The 24492-nt window shown below is 42.4% G+C and overlaps 1 protein-coding gene across 4 annotated transcripts in view; it reads right to left on the bottom strand.

The window, feature by feature from the left end:
* Positions 1 to 24492, bottom strand: part of RGS6 (regulator of G protein signaling 6) — a 497670-nt gene that overhangs the window by 452752 nt on the left and 20426 nt on the right. The window lies entirely within an intron of this gene.

Raw genomic sequence — 24492 nt, 5'->3', positions numbered from 1 at the left:
AATATAGTGAAGGATTGTAAAGAAATACTTGAAAAAAAAACAAACATAAATTTTAAAAAATAGTATGCATTTTTAATGAAATGACCCTCGTAGAACTCTAATGTAAATCCAATTTGGTGTGGTGCAAATTAGGCGCTTTTATAACAGGTTGTATAACCTGGAATGCGCTGCCTTAGGTTGGAGCACCTATGTGTGCCATGCAATGCACACAACTGATAGCATTCTTTCAATTATGCACATTGCTAAGCAGAATGCCCGTGACTCACTCATGAATACAATCCACTTGTGATTACACACTAAGCAACGTGCACACCAAGTTTATAGAACAGTTCCTAGCATTTGTTCATGTAATTACCAATTTGTGCTGCAAATCACACACTTAAGTGCAGCTATTATAAACTTGGTGCTTTTAATTTTCACTGACCATACAGGCAGGAAGAGTATTTCCAAATGATGCACATTAGCACATCCTTTGATCATGTTTTCCACAGCCAAACGTATGACACTCAATAAGTATCCATTAAAGCTTTACAAATGGATGCATATCAAAATGCTTGCCACAGAAACACCGTACCTTTCACAGCAATCCTTACTCATATATCATAACTTTCAGAAGAATGCTTTTTATTCCGATACCTCATAGATTCTTAGCCTTCTCTAAAAAAGCAGGTCAAGTATGTAAGCATTTTGCATCAGTCTAAAATCTCATTACTATCCTTTCCCCATAGACAGGCTTACAAGGTGAAATGTCAGACTCAAGGAAGGAGAGACATTAACTAATGTAACTGCATCCTAGACACTCCACATTTGACTGAATACTTCAGCCAGTTGCTTTGTTGAAGGAAAGTATGAAGAGGTTCAAAGTCAACTTAAGAATATTGAGAATCATAGTTGTGTGCTCATCTATATGCTTCTGGTTTGTTTCATGGATATCCAGAGTGTGGCAGAGTTCAGTTAAGACTCACCCGGAGCACTACCCACATGCCCTCAAAACAGCACAACCAACATGAAAGCTTTAATTTTCCTAGAGACCCAAGTCTGGTTCCTCACAGACTCAGCGAAGATACGAACAATTGCTTAGTTTCCATAGCCTTTTTTTCAGTTCAATACATTTTATTGGTATTTAAAAGAAATCATACATCTATGAATCACAATATAATATAAATTAGAACATATGTATGAATAACAAAAAACAAGACAAAAAAACAGAACTAGAAAAACAGCAAATTAACAATTAAAATAATGTTCATTGATACTATCATAAATACAACAAAAGTAAAGTATAGATGTGCATCTTCTTCAGACAAATCATAATCATTATGGTTTATAAGGCGCATGGCTATAGGATTCCAGTGGCTCCTATGTTTTATTAAATTTATGTAAACAATTGGATCTTTCTGCAGTGACACACTCCTATTTGGCAGTTATACAGACAGTGTTCCACCAAGTTATATATTCCCCTATTGATGTGTCTTTCCAATTTGCAAAATAATTTTAATAGCCTTTAAAAAGGGATCGAGAGGTGACCCGGGGAACTACAGGCCGGTAAGCTTGACTTCAGTTCCGGGCAAGATGGTAGAAGCACTGATAAAAGACAGCATCTGTGAGCACATAGAAAAAAATGGACTAATGAAAGAGAGCCAACATGGCTTCTGCAAAGGAAGATCGTGCCAAATGAACTTACTGCACTTCTTTGAAGGGATAAACAGCCAGATGGACAAAGGGGAACCCATAAACATCATTTATCTCAACTTCCCAAAAAGCCTTTGACAAGGTACCCCATGAGCAGCTACTTAGGAAGCTATGGAACCACGGGATGGAAGGGGATGTATACAGATGGGTTAAACACTGGTTGGCAGGCAGAAAGCAAAGGGTTGAAGTGAAGGGCCACTACTCGGACTGGAGGAGGGTCACGAGCGGTGTTCCACAGGGGTCAGTATTCGGACCGCTGCTGTTCAATATATTTATTAATGACCTAGAAACAGGGACGAAGTGTGAAGTTATAAAATTTGCGGATGACACTAAACTCTGTAGCAGGGTTAGAACTGCGGAAGAATGTGAAGACCTACAAAGGGACCTGAAAAAACTGGAGGAGTGGGTGAATAAATGGCAGATGAACTTCAATGTAGAGAAATGCAAGGTCATGTATATAGGGAAAAAGAACCCGATGTTCAGCTACAAAATGGGGGGATTAGTACTAGGGGAAAGTAACCTTGAAAAAGACTTGAGTGTGCTGGTGGATACAACAATGAAGTCAACGGCACAATGCGCAACAGCCTCATAGAAAGCAAACAGAATGTTGGGTAGTATTAAGAAGGGTATTACATCCAGAACGAAGGAAGTCATCATGCCGTTGTATCGTGCGATGGTGCGCCCGCATCTGGAGTACTGTGTCCAATATTGGTCACCATACTTTAAGAAGGACATGGCAATACTTGAGAGGGTTCAGAGAAGAGCGACAAGAATGATAAAAGGTATGGAAAACCTTTCATACGCAGACAGGTTAGAAAGGCTGGGGCTCTTCTCCCTCAAGAAGCAGAGACTCAGAGGAGACATGATAGATGTAAGGTTTGGAATGTCGGGTCCCCACAATGTATGGTTGTAGGGGTTACGTGAGAGGCGCCCTTACACACGCCAGGTTCAGTTCCCTCACTGAAGATTCACTAGGAAGTAGACTCAAATAAGAAGCACAGCCAGAATGATTGCATAAAGAATATATTATATAAATAGTCTTACAGAAAAGTATTACAATTAAGCAGAGAGCAAAGTAGTTTCCCTGCCTTACAGAGTTCAGAGGCAAAGAGACAGAGAGGCCTGAAGTTCCAGGGAGATCCAGAGAGAGATTGAGAAAGGGGGATGGGGGGATGGTCTAAGCTTGTTAGAGAACCGACGAGAGGAAATGCCACTCTGGATTTAATCCTAAATGGACTAAGGGGACCTGCAAAGGAAGTGGAAGTAGTGGGACCGTTGGGAAACAGTGATCATAATATGATCAAGTTCAAGGTTGAAGTAGGCATACCGAACAGAAAGAGAACCATAGCGACATCTTTCAACTTCAGGAAAGGAAACTATGAAGCAATGAGGGAAATGGTAAGGAAGAAACTTAGGAACACTTCCAAAAAATGGCAAACAGTAGAACATGCCTGGTCTTTTTTCAAAGACACAGTGAGCGAGGCACAAAATCTGCACATCCCCAGATTCAGAAAGGGGTGCAAAAAGGGTCGAACAAAAGACCCAGTATGGATGACTAAAATAGTGAAGGAAGCGATAGGCAATAAGAAAAATTCATTCAGGGAATGGAAAAAGGACAAAACTGAAGGGAACCAGAAGGAGCACAGGAAGTATCAAAAAGAATGTCACCGTGTGGTTCGAAAAGCCAAAAGAGAGTATGAAGAGAGGCTAGCCAGGGAGGCACGAAATTTCAAACCGTTCTTCAGATATGTTAAAGGGAAACAGCCAGCTAGGGAGGAGGTAGGACCGCTGGACGAAGGAGACAGGAAGGGAGCGGTGAAGGAGGAGAAAGAAGTCGCAGAAAGACTCAACATGTTCTTCTCGTCTGTATTTACAAACGAAGACACAACCAACATACCGGAACCTGAACAAATCTTCAATGGAAATCAAGCAGAAAAATTAACATCCATGGAAGTGAGCCTTGATGATGTACACAGGCAGATAGAAAAACTTAAAACTGACAAATCCCCGGGTCCGGACGGAATCCATCCCAGGGTTCTGAAGGAATTAAAGGAGGAGATAGCGGAACTACTGCAGCAAATTTGCAACCTATCCTTGAAAACGGGCATGATCCCGGAGGATTGGAAGATAGCCAATGTCACGCCCATCTTTAAAAAGGGATCAAGAGGTGACCCGGGAAACTACAGACCAGTGAGTTTGACCTCGGTTCCGGGGAAACTGACGGAAGCACTGATTAAAGAACACATCGATGAACATCTGGAAAGAAACGAACTTTTGAAAACAACCCAACATGGTTTCTGCAGGGGGAGATCGTGCCTAACGAACTTATTGCACTTCTTCGAAGGAATTAACAAACGGATGGACAGAGGAGACCCCATAGACATCATATACCTTGATTTCCAAAAAGCCTTTGACAAGGTGCCTCACGAACGTCTACTCCGGAAACTGAAGAACCATGGAGTGGACGGAGACGTACATAGATGGATCAGAAACTGGTTGGCGGGTAGGAAACAGAGGGTAGGGGTGAAGGGCCACTACTCGGACTGGATGGGGGTCACGAGTGGTGTTCCGCAGGGCTCAGTGCTCGGGCCGCTGCTATTTAATATATTCATAAATGATCTAGAAACAGGCACGAAGTGTGAGATAATAAAATTTGCGGACGATACAAAACTATTTAGTGGAGCTGGGACTAAAGAGGAATGCGAAGAATTGCAAAGGGACTTGAACAAATTGGGGGAATGGGCGGCGAGATGGCAGATGAAGTTCAACGTTGAGAAATGTAAAGTATTGCATGTTGGAAACAGAAACCCGAGGTACAACTATACGATGGGAGGGATATTATTGAATGAGAGCAACCAAGAAAGGGACTTGGGGGTAATGGTGGACATGACAATGAAGCCGACGGCACAGTGCGCAACAGCCGCTAAGAAAGCAAATAGAATGCTAGGCATAATCAAGAAGGGTATTACAACAAGGACAAAAGAAGTTATCCTGCCATTGTATCGGGCGATGGTGCGCCCGCATCTGGAATACTGCGTCCAATATTGGTCTCCGTACCTTAGGAAGGATATGGCGTTACTCGAGAGGGTTCAGAGGAGAGCGACACGCTTGATAAAAGGGATGGAAAACCTCTCATACGCTGAGAGATTGGAGAAACTGGGTCTCTTTTCCCTGGAGAAGAGGAGACTTAGAGGGGATATGATAGAGACTTATAAGATCATGAAGGGCATAGAGAGAGTAGAGAAGGACAGATTCTTCAAACTTTCGAAAAATAAAAGAACAAGAGGACACTTGGAAAAGTTGAAAGGGGACAGATTTAAAACGAATGCTAGGAAGTTCTTCTTTACCCAACGAGTGGTGGACACCTGGAATGCGCTTCCAGAGGGAGTAATAGGACAGAGTACAGTACAGGGGTTTAAGAAAGGATTGGACAATTTCCTGCTGGAAAAGGGGATAGAGGGGTATAAATAGAGGATTACTGCACAGGTCCTGGACCTGTTGGGCCGCCGCGTGAGCGGACTGCTGGGCATGATGGACCTCAGGTCTGACCCAGCAGAGGCATTGCTTATGTTCTTATGTTCTTAAGCTTCGGGTTCCATAGATAAAGAGAAGGATAGACAGAGAGATAGACAGAGAAAGAGAGAGATGTGTGTTGCAGAGAGGAGGCTCTTATAGTTTTGAATCTTATTCTGAATATAGAAAACTATTGAGCTTCAATAGAAGTTAAATCTCCCCCTCCTTAGTAAACTTGTGCTAGACAGAATAAAGAATAGACTGAAATCATATGTGATATCCAGTATGTCTCTGACAATAGTTTCTGATTAACTTTAGTTATCTGTGCACCTGGACCCATTGTCCTAAGCACCCTCTTAATCAGACATTAACACATTAACACCTTTTAGCTAATCATGATTTAATCAGGGCTATTTAAAACTGTCTTTTAGGGCTGCCTGCACTCAGGGTCTATCTGCATTCAAATGCCAGAGTCAGATTGATATAATTTCCCATAGGCCTTTGCTGACATTAGTTATGCTAACTGAAAATGCTGATTGCTAGCAATAGCTATGCTGACAATAGAGACTTACAAGATCATGAAGGGCATATAGAAGGTGGAGAGAGACAGATTCTTCAGCCTATTGGGAACCACAAGAACAAGGGGGCACTCGGAGAAATTGAAAGGGGACAGGTTTAGAACCAATGCTAGGAAATTCTTTTTCACTCAGATGGTGGTGGGCACCTGGAATGCGCTTCCGGAGGTTATGATAGGACAGAGTACATTACGGGGTTTCAAAGAAGGATTGGATAAATTCCTGAAGGATAGGGGGATTGAGGGATACAGATAGAGGTAGAGATAGGATTATGAAAGGGTATAGATAGAAGGATAAAGGGGATTGAAGTGTTTTAGACAAAGGATCACCTTACAGGTCATGGACCTGATGGGCCGCCGCGGGAGCGGACTGCTGGGCGCGATGGACCTCTGGTCTGACCCAGCGGAGGCAACTTCTTATGTTCTTATGTTCTTAAATTGAGCAAAATTCTTTGTAATTTTAAATGATTCTCAGGTATGGGTTGCTGAAGACCCATATTACTCAATATTATAATATTTAACGTGATTCCTTTATTTCCATCAAAGAACTGATAGTGTCCCATACACAAAGTCACTTCCACATTTATTTTCCTTATGGACTTGGCTTACCCTGCTTCAATAGAGACCAGCTACCCCTGGAGTTTCTTGCACATGGCCCAAACCTTTCCAAGGCTCCCTCAGCCTACAGCTAGGAAAGGGAAAATCTTTCTCTCCCTGGAGTTTCTTCCTTCCTTAGAGGCTTTTCTCTCTCGTGGGAACCTCTCCCCAATGATTCTCCTCTGTGGCAAATAAACACCTCCCTGCTGAATCCCACCCCCGATTCAGCAGGGTTACCATGTTAAGGTAGCACAGCACTGAGCTGTAAAGCCTGGTGCGGTCTGGGATATGTAGTCCGCTAAGTCTTGCTGTATGGAGGTAGAATGGTAGCATTAGCGGAAGATAAACCCTTATTCTTTTACACCAAGCTTAATTTGTAGTTTTAAAAAGGAAGTGGAGCCGGGAGAAACTTAGGTGGGCCAGGAGCAACAGGAGAAGAGGAGCTGGATTAAGTCACAGATGTTGTTCTTTACTCTGCTTCACGATCACCATGTTCCCTCCTCCTCCCTGCAGGCTGCTCGGAAGGGAGGATAGAGCAGCTGCACTGGAGTCTGAAAATAAGTTGTAAAACCGCATTCTAGGTCGTTCCCTCACAAATTAAGCCCTGTGGATAGTTATACAACTTGTGGAAAATGACCAGATTTTTCTAACCAGAAATCCATTTCTTTTCCCACCACTGTGCTGCCCTGCATTAGCAGAAGGAAATCAGTCCACTTATACTAAAAAATGACGGCCTAGGAAGTATGTTCTATCAATGTAGATTGGACGTCTGCAGAGTCCCTTCAGGATCCCCAGTATTTCAGAGGTAAAAGGCAGTGAAGGCAGTGTTGTAGTAAGGGAGGTTAGTGGCTGGGGCAACAGCACCCTGCATCGCCATGCCGTGCCCCTCACACACACTTTTCCCACCACTTGAGAAGCCCCCGCCCTCTGTGTACCTCATGAAATGTGCGAGTAGCATCTTCCACCTGCTGTTCGCAACGGCCTCGACTCCCTTCTGATGTCACAACATGATCCGGCGACCTGGAAGTGACATCATAAGGGAGCTGAGGCCAGTGCGAGCAGCAAGTGGAAGATGCTGCTTGCGCCGTTGAATGTTTAAGGAGGTATGTAGGGAGGCAGAAAGAGGGAGAGGCACTGGTGCCTTCCATGAAGACGGTGCCTGGGGCAGTCCACCCCCCCCTACTATGTCACTGGTAAGGGCCAAGTTCTATAAATGGCACCTAAGCATACCTATATTGTAGGTGCCACTTAATGTGGTTGTCACCTGTTAGGTGCTGCTTATAGAATCCTGTCTGCCAGTACCTAGGCATGCTTAGGCATTACTAGATGTCCTAGAGGTAGACGCAGGTATATTAAACCAGAATTTAATTTTCTATTTATTTAACCCCCCTCCCTTTTACTAAACCGCGATAGTGGTTATTAGCGCAGGGAGCTGTGCTGAATGTTCTGCGCTGCTCCCAATGCTCATAGGAACTCTATGAGTGTTGGGAGTAGTGCAGAGCATTCAGCATGGCTCCCTGCGCTAATAACCGCTATCACAGTTTAGTAAAAGGAAGGGTTATTGATTGATTTCCAAATTCAATACACAAATATCCATTTGTTGCAGAAACATATGAACATAAGGACTGCCACTGCTAGGTCAGACCCGGGGTCCATCGTGCCCAGCAGTCCGCTCACGCAGCGGCCCTCTGGTCAAAGACTAGCGCCCTGAGACTAGCCCAACCTGCATACGTTCTGGTTCAGCAGGAACTTGTCTAACTTTGTCTTGAATCCCTGGAGGGTGTTTTCCCCCATTACAGACTCCGGCAGAGCGTTCCAGTTTTCTACCACTCTCTTGGTAAAGAACTTCCTTATGTTCGTACAAAATCTATCCCCTTTCAATTTTAGAGGGTGCCCTCTCGTTCTCCCTGCCTTGGAGAAAGTGAACAACCTGCCCCTATCTACTGAGTCTATTCCCTTCAGTACCTTGAATGTTTCGATCATGTCCCCTCTCAGTCTCCTCTGTTCGAGGGAGAAGAGGCCCAGTTTCTCTAATCTTACGCTGTACGGCAGCTCTTCTCTGGACCCTTTCAAATAGTACCATGTCCTTCTTCATGTACGGCGACCAGAGCTGGATGCAGTACTACAGGTGAGGTGTACCATGGCCTGGGCGGCATGATAACTCTCTCCGATCTGCTCGTGATCCCTTTATTTATCATTCCTAGCATTCTGTTCGCCTTTTTCGCCGCCGCACATTACGAGGACGGCTTCATCAACTTGTCAATCAAAACTTCCAAGTCTCTCCTGGGAGGTCTCTCCAAGTACCGCCCTGGACATCCTGTATTCATGCATGAGATTTTTGTTACCTACATTCATCACTTTACACTTATCCACATTGAACCTCATCTGCCATGTTGATGCCCATTCCTCAAGTCTGATTATGTCACGTTGCAGATCTTTGCAATCCCCTTGTGTATTCACCACCTAAATAACTTCGTATCGTCCGCAAATTTAATCACCTCGCTCGTCGTACCAATGTCCAGATCATTTATAAAGATGTTGAAGAGCATGGGTCTAAGCACCGAGCCCTGCAGCACCCCACTGGTGACGCTCTTCCAGTCCGAGTATTGTCCATTTCCCCTCCACTCTCTGTTTCCTTTGCTCCAGCCAGTTTTTAATCTACGTGAGTATTTCACCCTCGATTCCATGGCTCGCAATTTTCTGAAGTAAGTCGTTCATGAGGAACCTTGTCAAACGCCTTCTGAAAATCCAGATACACAATGTCTACCGGGTCGCCCTTGTCTAGCTGTCTGTTTACTCCCTCAAAGAAGTGCAGCAAGTTCATCAAACACGATCTGCCTTTGCTAAAACCATGCTGACTGGTTCTTATCAGCCCGTTTCCGTCAAGGTGATCAATGATGCGGTCCTTTATCAGTGACTCTACCATCTTTCCCGGTATCGAAGTCAGACTCACTGGTCTGTAGTTTCCCAGTTCTCCCCTCGAACCTTTCTTGAAGATAGGCATAACATTCACCACCTTCCAGTCTTCCGGAATCTTTCCCGATTCAATCGACAGATTGGCTATTAGTTAAAGCAGTTCAGCTATAGTCCCTTTCAGTTCTTTGATGACCCTTAGATGGATGCCATCCAGTCCGGGGATTTAACACTCTTAAGCCTATCAATCTGTCTACACACCTCCTCTAGACTGACCATCAATCCTGCCAGCTTTCTATCTTTGTTTCCAGCATATAGCCTGATGGGTTCCAAAATGCTGTGTAAATCTTCTTCAGTAAATACAGAAAGTAAAAATAAAAGGCAAAATGTTTGCAAAATCAAGAAAAATACTAATCTCCTATTATTAGACCACTATAATAGGCCAGGATTTACTTGGCCTAATTTACTGGCACCTAACTCATACACCTAGCCTAAATCAACCACGCCTACTTTTCAGGTGTTGGAGGCACCTCCACCTAGGCATTGCTAGGCATCCTAACAGTTCAGTGCTGAACTCGTAATTGGTCATTTTTTTTGACTGGCTGAAAACTGGTATGATCAATTACCATGCCAATTACAAAAGTTGCATGCAGATCCCAAAGTTAGGTGTTGCTAGGCATCCGCGATTAGGGTGCCTTTTATAGAATCTGACACCAAGTTCATTGCAGAGATACCAATCAAAACATGTTTTTCCACTTTCCCAGAAATCGGCCAAAATGGACTTACAGTATTTCCGTCTGCCATTTCAGGACAGTATACAGTTGACTAAAGAAGAAAATATCTGACATTCTTCATACCATAAAAGAGGGAAACTGGAGAATGATGGCAATTTATTGGGTGACCCGTCAAATGCGTGCAGGAAATTAGTGCACTGACTATTCCGCCTTGACATTTGTGTGCAGGATAAGTGCATGCCGCCATATTCCTTTTTTTGTGGTCTGGGGGGAACCCCCACCACTAAACTTACAACTCAAGCATGACCTAACCATACAAGGCATTTTGCACTCGGGGGGAACCCCCCCCCCCCCAAACTCTTGCACTTTGATTGAGGGGGTGTTTCCTGGAAATCCCCACACACACACACACACACATACACACATACACTATACTTACATTTCCACCTTGATAATTCCCCTCTGTTCATGCGCGCACTTGCCAGTGCGCGCATTTGATGAAGCAGAATTGTCTGCACGCCAATGTCCTGCGCACTAATGACGGTGTACCATTTATAGAGTTGAGTTATTTTGCAACAGGGTTGTAGAAATACAGAGATTGTAAGCAGATTGGCTATGCCAGATGTGCTTTCTGCTTGAGAAGTTACATCATCATATAAAGATAAAATAATTTTGCTTTTTATTTCAAAATGTTAATATAGTGTTGTAAATCTAGACTGTACTCGGTGGCATCATATGATATTTATTCAATGCATGATTTGTGGTATACTGTTCAACCCATTTCTACTTCAGTACCTCATCTCATATTTCCAGCTAACTTGATATGAAGTTATGCATCCCGGACTACATCTAAAAAGAGAACCAGAATGACCAATAAACCTTGGGTTTATTAAGGTGTATTTCACGGCTCGTCAGCATCATGGTCTAGACAGCAGCAAAAGACAACCACATAAAAGTTAATAGTGCCTTTCACCTTTTTGAAACACACTAACCAGGGACATGTTACGTGCTGAAGCGTAGGAATCAGTGTATGACTTTGTGTGTCCCCCTCATGCAGCCATCAGATTCTGAGCATTTGTCATGTGGTCCCCCCATGCCACTCCAGGGACGCTGGAGGAATAAATGAAATGATCCTGCATTTAACATTTGGAGTGCTGCTGCCTAATCCCTCCTGCTGAAGGAGTCTACACAATACTTTGAAATACAGAATGCAGACTTGTTGAAAAGCAGATAATTTTCTGCTAAAAAATGTTCTACGTTCCATATGTATATATATTTCTTTACTGAAACACAGAGAGGGGAAAATTCTACCGGCGCCTACATTAATTGAGAAATGTTTAAAATGTCAAAAAACATTACAGTTAAAGCACCTACTGGCATCTAAATAAAAGGTGCCGGAATGACGCCTACATAGGTGCTTTGTGGCGCTTAACACCATTATAGGCATAGCTAACGCCAGAAGTGCCATTACGCATTATAAAGCACCTGTGCAGGTGTGATTCCCGACAAAAAATAGGTGCCAAAAAATGTAGGCCTGCAAAACCCTGGCCTACATTTTCGGTGGCTATCTTTCCTGGAGGCATGATTCTCTATACGGTGCCATCGCACGATTGACACGCAATCGGCGGCCGCTGATCAGCACCATATAGAAAATCCAGGTCCGAATATATTTACAAAGATAATTGCTTCATACTCAATATGAGCAAACCTTCCCATGCAAGATTCTGATTTATCAGAGTTTAAAGCTAGTTGTAATGGAAGTGCTTAAGGCATCAAAAGATGTTAATTGTCTATTGAAGTGTCAATTTTCAAACAGTTTTATTCAGATAATTAAGCAGTTGAATGCTACTCTCTCCCTTTGCATGTAATCAGTACATGCTGTTTCATAGTTTAGGTACTTCTAGTTCTGTGACAAAGGGTTCAGCCGGCAGATAATGTACGGAGATTTCATCTTGAAATCCCCAAGCATGCATCACTGCTCTGACTTTGCACATCAAAATTTCCAAAGTGTTTGGGGTTTAGCAGTGTGGAGTCCATTGACTATATTTGTTACATCATAATATTTGTAATGTATTTATTTATTTATTTATTTTTGAGGTTGGTAGAATTCCTTACACATGGGAGGGGGGAGGGAAAGATATTTTGTTTATTAAAATACTTAATTATAATATTATAATTACATAATTAGTATTTATGTTCAGATATTTGCATTGCATTGTCAAAGTTTAAAAATCAATAAAGATTTATTTAAAAAAAAAAAAAAAAAAAGAAGCTGAGTGGGCAGTTTCCATTAGGAAAGTCACTTACAGGACTTTGAGGTCTTTAAGCAAAGGTCAGGTCTGGGAGCAGCAACAGCAGTTTTGGATGGGGCCACAGTCTGACTTTTCTAAGGGGACTATACTGTGCAGGGGTCAAGGCAGTGGCGTACCAAGAGGAGGGCAGTCCACCCCGGGTGCAGCCCATAAGAGGGTACTTTGAGAGCTGGTGTCTTTTCCTTTTGGCAGCAGCAGTACAGTTACAGCATTCACAATCTGTTGCTCTGCTGGCATCGGGCCTTCCTCTTTATCAGTCCTGCCTTCACAGAAACAGAAAGTAGGCAGGATCCGGCAGAGAGGAAGGCCCAATGCTGGCAAGAGCAGTGAATTGTGAACACTGCACTGCCAACTGGAGGGAGGAAGGGAGGAGAGGGGAGGGAAAGATAGAGATAGAGAAATTCTACACCCGATTGGGGAGAGTGAGGGAGGGGGGAAGGGAAAGGAGACAAGAGAGAGATGCCAGACCATGTGGAAGGGAAGGAAAGGAGACAGCGATGCCAGACTAGGGATAAAGGGAGAGAGGGAAAGGAATGAGAGGAGATACCAAAGCAAGGAGGGGGAGGGAGAGATGGAAGGGAAGGAGAGGAGAGTAGAGATGCTAGGACATGAGGGAAGGGAAGGAGACTAAGATGCCAGACCAATGAGAAGGGGAGGGAGGGAAAGGAGATGCCAGAGCATGGAGGAAGAGGGAGAGGTGGAAGGACGAGAGAGATCCCAGGGCATGGAGGAAGGGAAGCAGATAGATGCCAGACCATGGGATGAGTTGGGGTGGGAAGGAAGGACAGGAGAAGAGAGAAATGACAGAGCATGGGGGAGTGAGTGGAGACAGAAAGAGAAAAATGGAAGGGAAAGGGAAAGAGGGCGGGTGCTGGATAAAATGGAGAGTGAAGAGAAGATGAGGAAACCTTCCCATGCAAATCAGAGATGACAAAAGGTTTTATTTTTATTTGTTGCTTTAGAATAAAACAATATTGTAGCTGTATTAATAAACATTTATAAATAGAAAATGGAAATAAGGTAATCTTTTTATTGGACTAATCTTAATACATTTTTTACTAACATTTGGAGACCAAAAGACCAAAATCCCCTTCCTCAGGCAGAAGCATACCATGGGGGGGGGGGAGCTGGGCTGGATGGGTGGTCTGCTCTGGGTGCAGCTTCTGGGGGGGGTGCTCCTCTGATCCCTTTTTATATGGAGGGTGTTAATAAATTATCAGCCCTAGGTGTAACATACCCTAGGGCCTAGGTAAACCACTGGGCCCAGAGAGACTGAATTACAGCTGAGATGCACTCATTTAGAAGCAAGAGCTCATTTCTCTTTCCCCTTCCTTCTCTGAACAGAGTTTTCAGCAAACAATTCACAAGTGACTTTTTCACAACTTCATCAAGTTTCAAAATGGGCCATTTTGAAATTTGCTCTCAGAGAGCATTTTGTAACAGGGTGCCTAACTTGTATGGCAACTAATATATGTATAAGTTACTCCAGTTTTTAACAGGAGATGAGGAGGTAAATATTCAAAGTGATTTAGCTGGCCAGAAAAGCTCCTGGCTGGTTAAATCACTTGTTCATGGAGCTACCTACTCATTTTCAGTGGCAGTTAACTGGTTACTGCCACTAAAAATGTCCAGCTAGCACCTAACTCAAAATCGACTATTTGTGGGTAGAGTCAACACCTGGCAGGTTAAGTGCCGATATTCAGCACTTAACCGGCCAGAGAAACCAGATAAATAGGACCAAATGAAAGTCAGTCCTATCTTTATGCAGTTGGCCTTTAGTTTGAATATTCAGAAGATTACAGAAAAAGCAAACACATTTTAAAAAGGAAGTTTTTCAGTGCTAAAAAATGCTTAATTCAATTTAGCGAAGTCTTGACACTGCAGGATACATTGCCAAAGCAGAGGTGTACAAGTTAAACCAGGATTCAGAAACCTATTAAGGGCCCGATTCTAAAAATGGCGCCCTACCGCCATCTAGCTTAAGTGGTTTAATTGACGCACTAATTGGCTGCACCAATTTAAAAACAAGTAAAACTCAATTACAAAAAAAAAAAAGGGAAGCTCCTAAGGATGCCTACGAAAAGGCCGCCATTTCCCACCTATGGAGGCGCCTTACAATGCCTAATGCCCCCCGTAGGCATGGTTAATACTGGAAATGGTAGTAAGCATCATAAAACGCCACTGTAGTTGCAATTCTTAAGACAGGTAGGCCCCAGAAATGTAGGCCTTAAAACCCTGGCCGACATTTCTGGCGCCTACCTTTCACATGGCCGTGATTTCTGCAAACAGTGCCGTTGCGTGATTGACATGCGATCGGCCATTTTTTAGGTGGCTGCTGATAACGGCGCTATTTACGTGGAGATAGTTCTGTAAAACTTTTAGCTGCCTGTTCCTATGGTGGGAAAATCTGTTCTCACACCTTCTTCTCTGTGAGCTCAGAGCCTTGTGGTTACAGTGCTATATGTACAGTGCCAGCTTCCAAGTGGACTCATTGAATGCATTGACCTTCATTGGTTTGGCAGCAGTGCTAAAATTTCTGTTGGCATGACACTTATTTTTGCCTAAGAGCAGCTGTTTCAGCCACCTGTATTGCAGCATTAATGCCCCATAGTATAATAAACCAGTGAACAGAAAAATGATCAAAGTCTTTTTCATTTTTTTAATAAGTGGTATCTTTGTGTGCTATCACTTCTTCCTTCATAAAGAAGCCCAGCTCTGAGCTAAAACTCATATTTAGAGTCTCATTATCATACTGCAAAAAGGAAGACCATGACCAGGAATGCTCCTATCGAAACACCACTGGATATTAATTCAGGAGCTGATACCTTCAATCACTTTAAAGCAATCTCTTATGCTGACCTGAACAAAACAGTAGACTCACTGTGTCCCTTAGGCTCAACCCTAGACCCCTGCCCACCAAATCTGCTGTTATCAGCTAAAGAAGCCTTCTTACAATCAATTCTTCATCTAATCAATGAATCCCTAGAGTCCGGAGAGGCACCTGTGAATTGGAAACTGGCCATAGTCTGACCTATCCAAAAGAAACCTAACACAGTCCCCGATCAACCAAGCAATTTTAGACCAGTCTCAAATCTTCCATCCTTATCAAAGATCCTGAAAAAAAGTCATAGACAACCAAAAAGCTCTGTCAATCTACCAATCAGGGTTCAGAAAATTCCACAGTACTGAAACAGTCTTATAATCAGACATTATTGATGACTGCTGAAAATTTCTGGACAAAGGAGAAGATGTATGGCTTGTTCTCTTAGACCCAAGAGCCACCTTTAATACCATGGACCACACTCTTCTCCTATTCAGGCTAGTTAACATTGGTATCTGTGACATTGCATTATGCTGGTTCTCCTCTTTTTTAGACAATAGATTGGGTCCGACATGTCACAACCCAAACCACTTAAATTTGGCATACCCCAAGATGCCTTACTATCACCACTCCTCCTGTACATCAGACCAGCACTCGACTTCTCTTTTAAAATACAGCATTAAGATTCATTCCTTCGCAGATGATATCCAGCTTTACCTTCTGCTGGGAATAAACCGGGACACTCAAAAAATTACAATGCTGCCTATCCAAAATCAAAAACTGGATGACTGTAAACAAGCTACAACTAAATGCATCCAAAACTGAACTGCACCGACCCTTGTCCTATTTTCTCCTGGGATAATGCAACCCTCATAGTTAAGGACCAAGTCCTCAGACTTTGAATTATACTTGATGCTGACCTGTCACTTATGAGTTATGCCTCCCAGGTGGTATCGACCTCCTCCTACTACCTGAACCAACTATGAAAGATCTGTACATACTTCTCTAAAGGAGAATTTACGCAACTGCTCTACGCCTTTGTCTTATCCTACATGGACGTAATTCATTATTAGTGGGGCTATCCACAAAGAATCTACAATGATTATAATGCTTGCAAAATGCAGCAGTTCACCTACTGAAGAACCTAACCATTTGCAACCCCATCACTACAGCTCTGGCCACTGTACATTGGCTGCCCATCCGAAGACGCTGCATCTTTAAAGCTCTGACACTAGCCTTCAAATTCTTTGACAAAATGGGTCCACCCTGCAAGGCAGGAAAACTATCAACCTACATCCCAAACTGACCTCTGCGATCAAAAGGTGAAAGAAAACTATCTACTCTGTCAGCACAAGCTCTTCTGCTAGAAAATGCCCACTTTTAACACAGACTATGGAACGAAATACTGCCAGCAATCAGATCCCTGGCAGGATTATTAAATTTCAGGAAAGTGGTAAAAATTCACCTTTTTTATTTCATTACCCCCATAAAGATCATTCCTAACCCTAAACCAACTTGACTAAATCGTACAGCGTGAGATTAGAGGAGAAAAGAGGAGACTGAGAGGGGACATGATCGAAACGTTCAAGATACTGAAGGGAATAGACTTAGTAGATAAAGACAGGTTGTTCACCCTCTCCAAGGTAGGGAGAATTGAGAGGACACTTTCTGAAGTTAAAAGGGGATAGATTCTGTACAAACGTAAGGAAGTTCTTCTTCACCCAGAGAGTGGTGGAAAACTGGAACGCTCTTCCGGAGGCTGTTATAGGGGAAAACACCCTCCAGGGATTCAAGACAAAGTTAGACAAGTTCCTGCTAAACCAGAACATACGCAGGTAAGGCTAGACTCAGGGCACTGATCTTTGACCTATAGACCGCCGCGGAGCAGACTGCTTATGCTTATGTTCTTATGTTATCCCAGGATCCATCCCTGATGATTTATAAAGAACTGTTAAAACTCTCCTACTGTTGTAACAAAGTATTGTTTTGTTGCTGCAATCAGTCCCAACTCATATGCTAGATTTCATACTGCAAACAGAAATTGTCCTATTTCAGACTGTGTATAGAAATTGTCTTATTACTACTGCAAGAAGAATGTGCCCATATTGCTAAAACTGCCTTATCTTCATTTAAAGTCCTTACTCCAATTATCTTATCACTAACCTTTATTATGTATGTAAACTTGTAACCCATTCGGGGTTAGAAAATTGAATAAAAAAATAAATAGAAATAGTTCAATATCTGAAAGTGTGAAATAATACACAATAGGGAAAACTTGTTCAGTTGAAAAATTCTTTCTAGCGTAAAAGGTCTTGATAGAAAGAAGCAACAAGTTAAAATCAAGAGTAATGTCAGAAAATCATTTTCTCTTCCATGTTATTTTAAGTTTTTCTTCCTAATGATTGTGGGTAATTGGGATGTTTGTATTTCACTGTACTTGTTTTGAGATTTGCAGTTTTTCAAGTTTTATGCAAGTGTTATCTCGGCTTTATAGAGAATTTTAGTCAAAGCTAACTGATCAATAAGAAGTTTAACATAAGCAATGAACAGATATCATTTACAAATTATGGGTAGACGTTATCAACATAGGCTACCATTAAGATGAGTTATCTTAGCACAAGTTATGCTATTTTTGCACAGGGTCTCTTTTGCACAGGGTCTCTGTGCTAAAATAATCTGTCTTAATGGTAGCCCAAGTTGATAACTTCCCTCCCCCTCGGCACATTACAGGAAATAAATTGGAGACACCATATAATCTTTATTTACAATCATGTGACATTTCTACATTAACCTTATTTTGCTTGGGATCTTCATTTATGCTGTACAGCATTCACACTATATCCATCAACGTATTATGCTGTTATGCTTCTTATTGCTTTTTACTATTTTTGATATTTTTTATATGCTTTCATAATGTTCTATATCTACAACATTTATTGAGTGAAAGACTCTTTACAATGTGCTCAGTGCTCCTCCACCCAGGTGCTGCTGACAATGGCAATTCAGAGTGAACTGAAGTAGAATATGGTTCAACTTATACAGAGTCTCCCTGATGATGTAACAAGAAACTCAGCTGGAGTTGGAGAACCGCAAGGTCGTGTTGGTTTGTAGCGTCACAAGATTCGGAGCAACGGTTTGATCGTTGTGTTTTAGAGCATATTTATCCAATTGATACCCAAAGACTCCTAAGACTCCTGATACAGGCCGGGTGGCCGAAACATGATCATGTCGAGTCATTGAGTTACTTTGGATGAATGAGTTATTTTGGATGAATAAAGACATTTGGATTTATCAGATGAGTTGAAAGACACTTTTTGTGCACCATTCTGATTGGACATTTCCACTTTTGCTCTTGCTTGATGGATATAGTTTCTACATTAACACCGTATGGCACAAAATTGTGTATCTACACATCATTTTAGCATTAACAATCAACATAAACCAAACCTTTTTGTGATTTCTACATAAGATCCAGGTCACAAAAGCTTCTCAAAAATACAATAGGAGCCTGAGTGTGCAGTGCAGTTGACCTGAGTTGAGTGTCTTGAGTAGGGGACCCCTTTCCTTTGCCTATTAGTTATGCAATGTATTGGGATGTTTTATAGCTGTCTCTCCTCCCAGAGGCAAGTTGTTGAGGTCATTGAGGTTATACGTGATTTTATTCCTATGGGCTTCTTAGCATTTAGCATGCACTAATCATAAGTGTGTGCTACATCATAAGCACACCTTAGTAAAAGAAGCCCAAAGTTACATGTGCTACTGACCTGATTCAATAACTGTGCACCCAACGACAATCTACGTTTGGCCATCATTTATAGAATCTGGCAGAGGAGAGTATGGGGTAGTGAGTTAAAGCTACAGCCTCAGCACCCTGAGGTTGTGGGTTCAAACCCTGCACTGCTCCCTGTGACCCTGGGCAAGTCACTTAATCCTCCACTGCCCCAGGTACATTAGATAGATTGTGAGCCTGCTGGCACAGTTAGGGAAAATGCTTAAGTACCTGATTTTAACCCATTCTGAGCTTTTTTGGGAAGACAGGCTAAAAAGTCAAATAAATAAACAAGTTCAGAAGGCTAAGTTGAAGCTCTATAACAAGCACTGAACATACTAAGCTCCAGTGGCGTACCTAGGGTATATGACACCTGTGGCCCATCATTTTTTGACACATACACACACACACACACACGTAAAAAAATATTTTTAGTAATAACTTCGATGCTTTACCTTCCATCAAGCTGAAAAAACAGCCGGCCTCGGCAGTGATTCTGCTACGTTGCCCATGGCTCCCCTTCCTGCTTTCCATCTGCCTCTGCCGCAATCCACACGAGCAGAACAGGAAGTTGCATCATTGGCAGACATGGAAAGCAAGAATGGGAGCCGTGGGCGATGTAGCTGAATCACTGCTGAGGCCGGCAGTTTTTTCAGCTTGATGGAAGATAAAGGGACATCGGACCGTATGAGAAGGTTGGGAACATGCTGGGCCACGGGGGCTGCCCAGAGCCTTGGGGCTGGGCTGTGACTCCAAGGCTGGGAACACCCTCTTATAGCTGGTACCTGGGGGTGGTCCGCCCCCCCTCCTCCTCCTCACCCCTTGGTACGCCACTGTTAAGTTCATTCCTGAAAATTCTACTGCCAAGCCATCATAACCAGTTGATTGAAAAGAACATTCTTTTGAATGGGGTCAGTCGGGTGCAGATTAAAATGAAAAGATTGGCGGCGTGGCCCGGAGCTACGCAGAGGCACATCTGTTCACCCTCCCGGCATCATGTGCCCCCCTTCATCATAGTTTTATATGTTTCCCAAATATCCTCTGTGAGTTCAACGTGTAGATCATCTGACCACAACTGTGCCAGTCTTGCATAGGATATCTCCTCTGTGGTCACACAATTCCATATGATAAAATTTTAGAGGTATTTTAAATTGGGACCCAAAGGTGTAGACCAGGGGTGTCTTCCCTGGGCCGCATTGGCCGAAAAAAATATTTCTGGGGCCGCACAAACACGCAAACGCTGCAGCGAGACAGAGGAGGGAGCTGGCAAGACTGTAAACACCCGGGGGCAGCAGAGGAAAACACTGCATCGCCAGTTGATTGAACCAGTTGATTGAACCAGTTGATTGAAAAGAACATTCTGCAAAGGGTGCAGCCATCCGTCCTCCTCTCTGCCTCTTCCCACACTGTCACACGTACGCGCTGCTTCCCTTCCCCCATACCTCTGTAATGCTCCTGGTGTGAGCAGCAACCTCCAAGCAGCTGTCATGCCAGCATCGGCTCTTCCTCTGATGTCACATCCTGGACCCGCACTTAGGAAGTGACATCAGAGGAAGAGCCAACGCTGGCACGACAGCACCTTGGGGGTTGCTGCTCGTGCCAGGAATGTTACAGAGGTACGGGGGAAGGGAAAGAGCGTGTGGAGGTAGGAGAAGGATAAGAGGGCGGGGAGAGGCGTCTCCACTCCGAGCGCCTCTCACCCTTGCTATGCCACTGATTCGTCCCACCTGAGAAGACACTGATAGATAAACTCGATGAAGTTCTCTTAGGCTTCCGTGGCTGGTGTCATGATTTGTTGCAGCTGTCCAGGTCTCAGCCACACCCTAAAGAAAGCCACAGCATGATGGCTAAAACATCGGTTCTAGCTTCCTAGATGCGGTGAGACCTGGACAACTGCAACAATCAAACTTGATGAAGATATGGCAAGTATGCGGATAATTTTATGCATACACCACCTGACTAGCCATAATGGTAACCCTTCCCCTGAGTTATGTGCATAAATTCTACCAATTTCCTAAGAGAACGTATGCAACTATTTTCAAAATTAGGCCATGGAAAGTATTTGCACAGAGGCGCAAGTGTAAATGGATATGTGTTTTATAGCTTTCATACAAACCTCATGACTCCCCCTATTATAAAATTACCTCATTACTGCAAGCCATTACAATTGCTGCAGCCTTTGCATTATCCAACTAGTGCATTATGATTAGGGCATGCTGACTGCATTCTGCAGATTTAACGTGGGAGCACTTAGTGCAGTGGACTCCAATGTGCAGCCCCAGCACTGCACATGGCCCCCAATGTCCTCCATTGCATCGCTCAAACAAACAGTTGGCTGAAATGCTTTTCAAATCTTGTAAGTGTGTTAATTTCAATCTTGCCCACTTGATATAGTAACTGCAAACAGTCTCTTGTAACTCAGGTATCTCATTTATGGAATTTACTACTGCTTACAATCTAAAATAAAGTGGGTTTAAAAAAAAAAAGTATATCCTTGAAGTCATGTAGAATCAATATTAGAATTAATTTATAATATTTAATAGCCAGTATGAACAAGCAGGTAAGGCAGTTTACGAGATTAGTAGTATACTGTATGTAAATATGAAATCTTTTGGTGACCCTCAGAGCTTTCTCGTGCTCACACTGCATCTCTTCACATGAAAAAGGTTGGCAACCAATGACTTAGTGCATTTTAAATAGGAGGCAGCAAGGCCCTGATTCTACATGCCTAGATTGGGGCACCTATTGATCTAGGTGCCTAACTTAATTTTTAAAAAATTGGTTGTCACCGATAATTGAAAGCAGCATTAAAAACAATTTTAAAAATTTACACCGAGGCGTCTACATGGACAGTAGGCGTGGTTAGGGGCAGAGTTTAGGCATGGATTTAGTTAGGCGCCAGCATATTAGGCCAAGGAAACCCTGGCTTAATATACCAGCACCTAACTCCCCCCCCCCCCTTTTACTAAACTGTGATAGCAGTTACTAGCGCAGGGCGTTGAATGCTCTGCGCTGCTCCTGACATTCATAGAGTTTCTTTGAGCATCAGGAGCAGCGCAGAGCATTCAGCGTGGCTCCCTGTGCTAATAACTGTTATCACGGTTTAGTAAAGGGGGGCGCATTATAAAGCCTACCGCTACCTAAGTCAATTTAGGTGCCTCTAGGTGCAAGTCTACAAATAGCACCTAACCTAACACATCATCAACTGTTTTCAAAAATAACTTTGGTATCCCACAAGGATCAATACTCTCCCCTCTACTCTTCAATATCTACCTGGCCCCTTTACTTACTTTATGCCAATCTATCGGTCTTACCGCTTATGTGGATGATATTCAGATTATCCATCCCATTGATGCATCCCATCCTAATGACATTAATCTCGTCAACTCAAAATTAGATAAAATCAGCCAATGGTTCTGTGATAATATGTTCTTGTTAAGTACCACCAAAACCAACTGTCTTCTCTTTCCATGGAAAGAAAATATTCACTTAACATCTCCTATTACTATCAATAGCACACCAATAAACTCCGTCAGTTCAGTTAAAATCCTTGGTGTGATGATCAACAGTAAACTGTCCTACCGCCTTCAGATTAGTGCAGTTGTTAAGAACTGTTTTCTCAAGCTCAGAATGATCAGATCCTTAGCAAACATTCTTGACCCTCAGTCTCTCACTCTAATTTACTCCCTTATGATTTCCAAGCTTGTCTATTATAATTCCTTATATAAAGATATAGACATCCGTCTACAATTAATACAAAACACTGCCATAAAAATGATAAAGAACAAGAAAAAATTTGATCACATTTTCCCCCTTGCTAAAGAGTGCACAATGGTTACCAATTCCTTATCGAATTACATAAAAAATTGCTTTAATTTCCTTTAAAACCATGAACACCAAAGAACTTGCTTTCATTCATAAGCTGCTGATCCCCTTTGAGAACCTTAAGATCAGCATCTCAGCACCTTCTTCACGTCCCATCTTTAAAAACCATTGGTACCCATAGGGCTACTTCATTTGCAACTATATCTCCTTCAATTTGGAACTCATTACCTTCACATTTAAGGTCTGAGAAAAATTTGAATGCTAAATGATCTCTGGGTCCATCCTTGATGATTTCTGTATTAATCACATTCAATATTGATATGATCTCTCCCATTGCCCTCTTGTTTTTAACCTTAATTGTACACTTTTTCTTTTTAAATTGTTATCCGCCTACTTTCCTTTTGTTTTCATGTAAGTTACGTCTTGTCTTTAACAAGTATGTTAATTGTTCCCCATTTTAATTTTTTAATAGTTAAACGCGTTAGACTTTATGATTAGCGTTGCATCAAATTTTAATAAACTTGAAACTCGAATCTTAATTGACATACGGTAGGTACTGCTTTGTTCGGTGCCCACCAAAGTTAGGCTGTTTATAGAATTTGGCCCTAATTATTCCTGTATTAACTCCTGACAACATTAACACTCAATCTATATTAAAACAAAAAAAAAAAGAATTGAAAATGCCTTGAAACCTGCCACATTAGATTTGGGTTTAACACATGGGAAAATCCCCTGTTGAGCTGCCTTAAATCCAAATCTTAATGCATTTTAGTAAAAGGGCCCTTTAGTGAGTTAACATCTTCTGGCATAGGGAAGGACTAATTTGATGATTCTTAATTTTAGCTCTTTAGGGGGGGGGGGTTGAAATTAATGGTTAGCTGATGAACTTTTATATATCGGGTCATTGCTAGTAATGGTACATTTTGTTATGATTGGGGGGTAGTCTGTTACATTTTAGATAGGTATTTATTTTAATGCTGTATTTTCTATAGCCCCACCCCCCTCAAATCTACTTTGATCAAAGCAGACTATAAAATCCATATTTAATTAAATGGTTTTAAAAGAATGTCTTGGGCGTCTGTTTCCCCGTCTGCATTAGAGATTCAAGAAAAGCTTTTCGTTCTGTCTAGAAAATGTATCCGAGAATACAGGGCTTCATTTCTAATGACGGATTTTCCAGAACATGTGCCCAAAGTGCTAAGATTAGCTGATATAAAAGCTGTCACTCATGAATTTAAAAAAAAAACGATACAAGCACACAACAAGTTTAACAGCAACCTTTCGAAATTCCAGTAAGCAGCTCTGAAAGTTAAGTGTTCACAAGAATTGATGAGGCATCCATCCTCATTACCATCATCCCCGTCCTGAGCCATATGTACAGGGTAATTTGGAAAAGTATGTTCCATGTGAAAGTGTGTATTACATATTCTAACACTCAGAATACAAAGCTTATTCAGATCTGTAACTCCTCAGGCTTAGGCCTAATATTTTCACTGCAATTTTGAATTATTCAAATGTGATTGTTATCTCAGCTATATATGTCAATAAGACCATTCGCCCATTATCCAATGCCCAGGGCCAGTACTACCCCAGTAGAAAGCCACATCTCCTTCAGCTTTAAGCAGGCTTAGGGGTCCCCCCCTAACACGGGACCCAGAGTAATTGACCCTGTTTTCACCACCATTTTCACGGAGCCTGCCAGTGCCTATATAAAAAAGCCAGTGCCTATATACAAAAAAGCC

Source organism: Geotrypetes seraphini, chromosome 7, assembly GCF_902459505.1.
Source record: "Geotrypetes seraphini chromosome 7, aGeoSer1.1, whole genome shotgun sequence".
NCBI lineage: Eukaryota > Metazoa > Chordata > Amphibia > Gymnophiona > Dermophiidae > Geotrypetes > Geotrypetes seraphini.
Note: the sequence above shows the minus strand (reverse complement) of the source record. Positions and strands in the feature narration are given on the sequence as shown.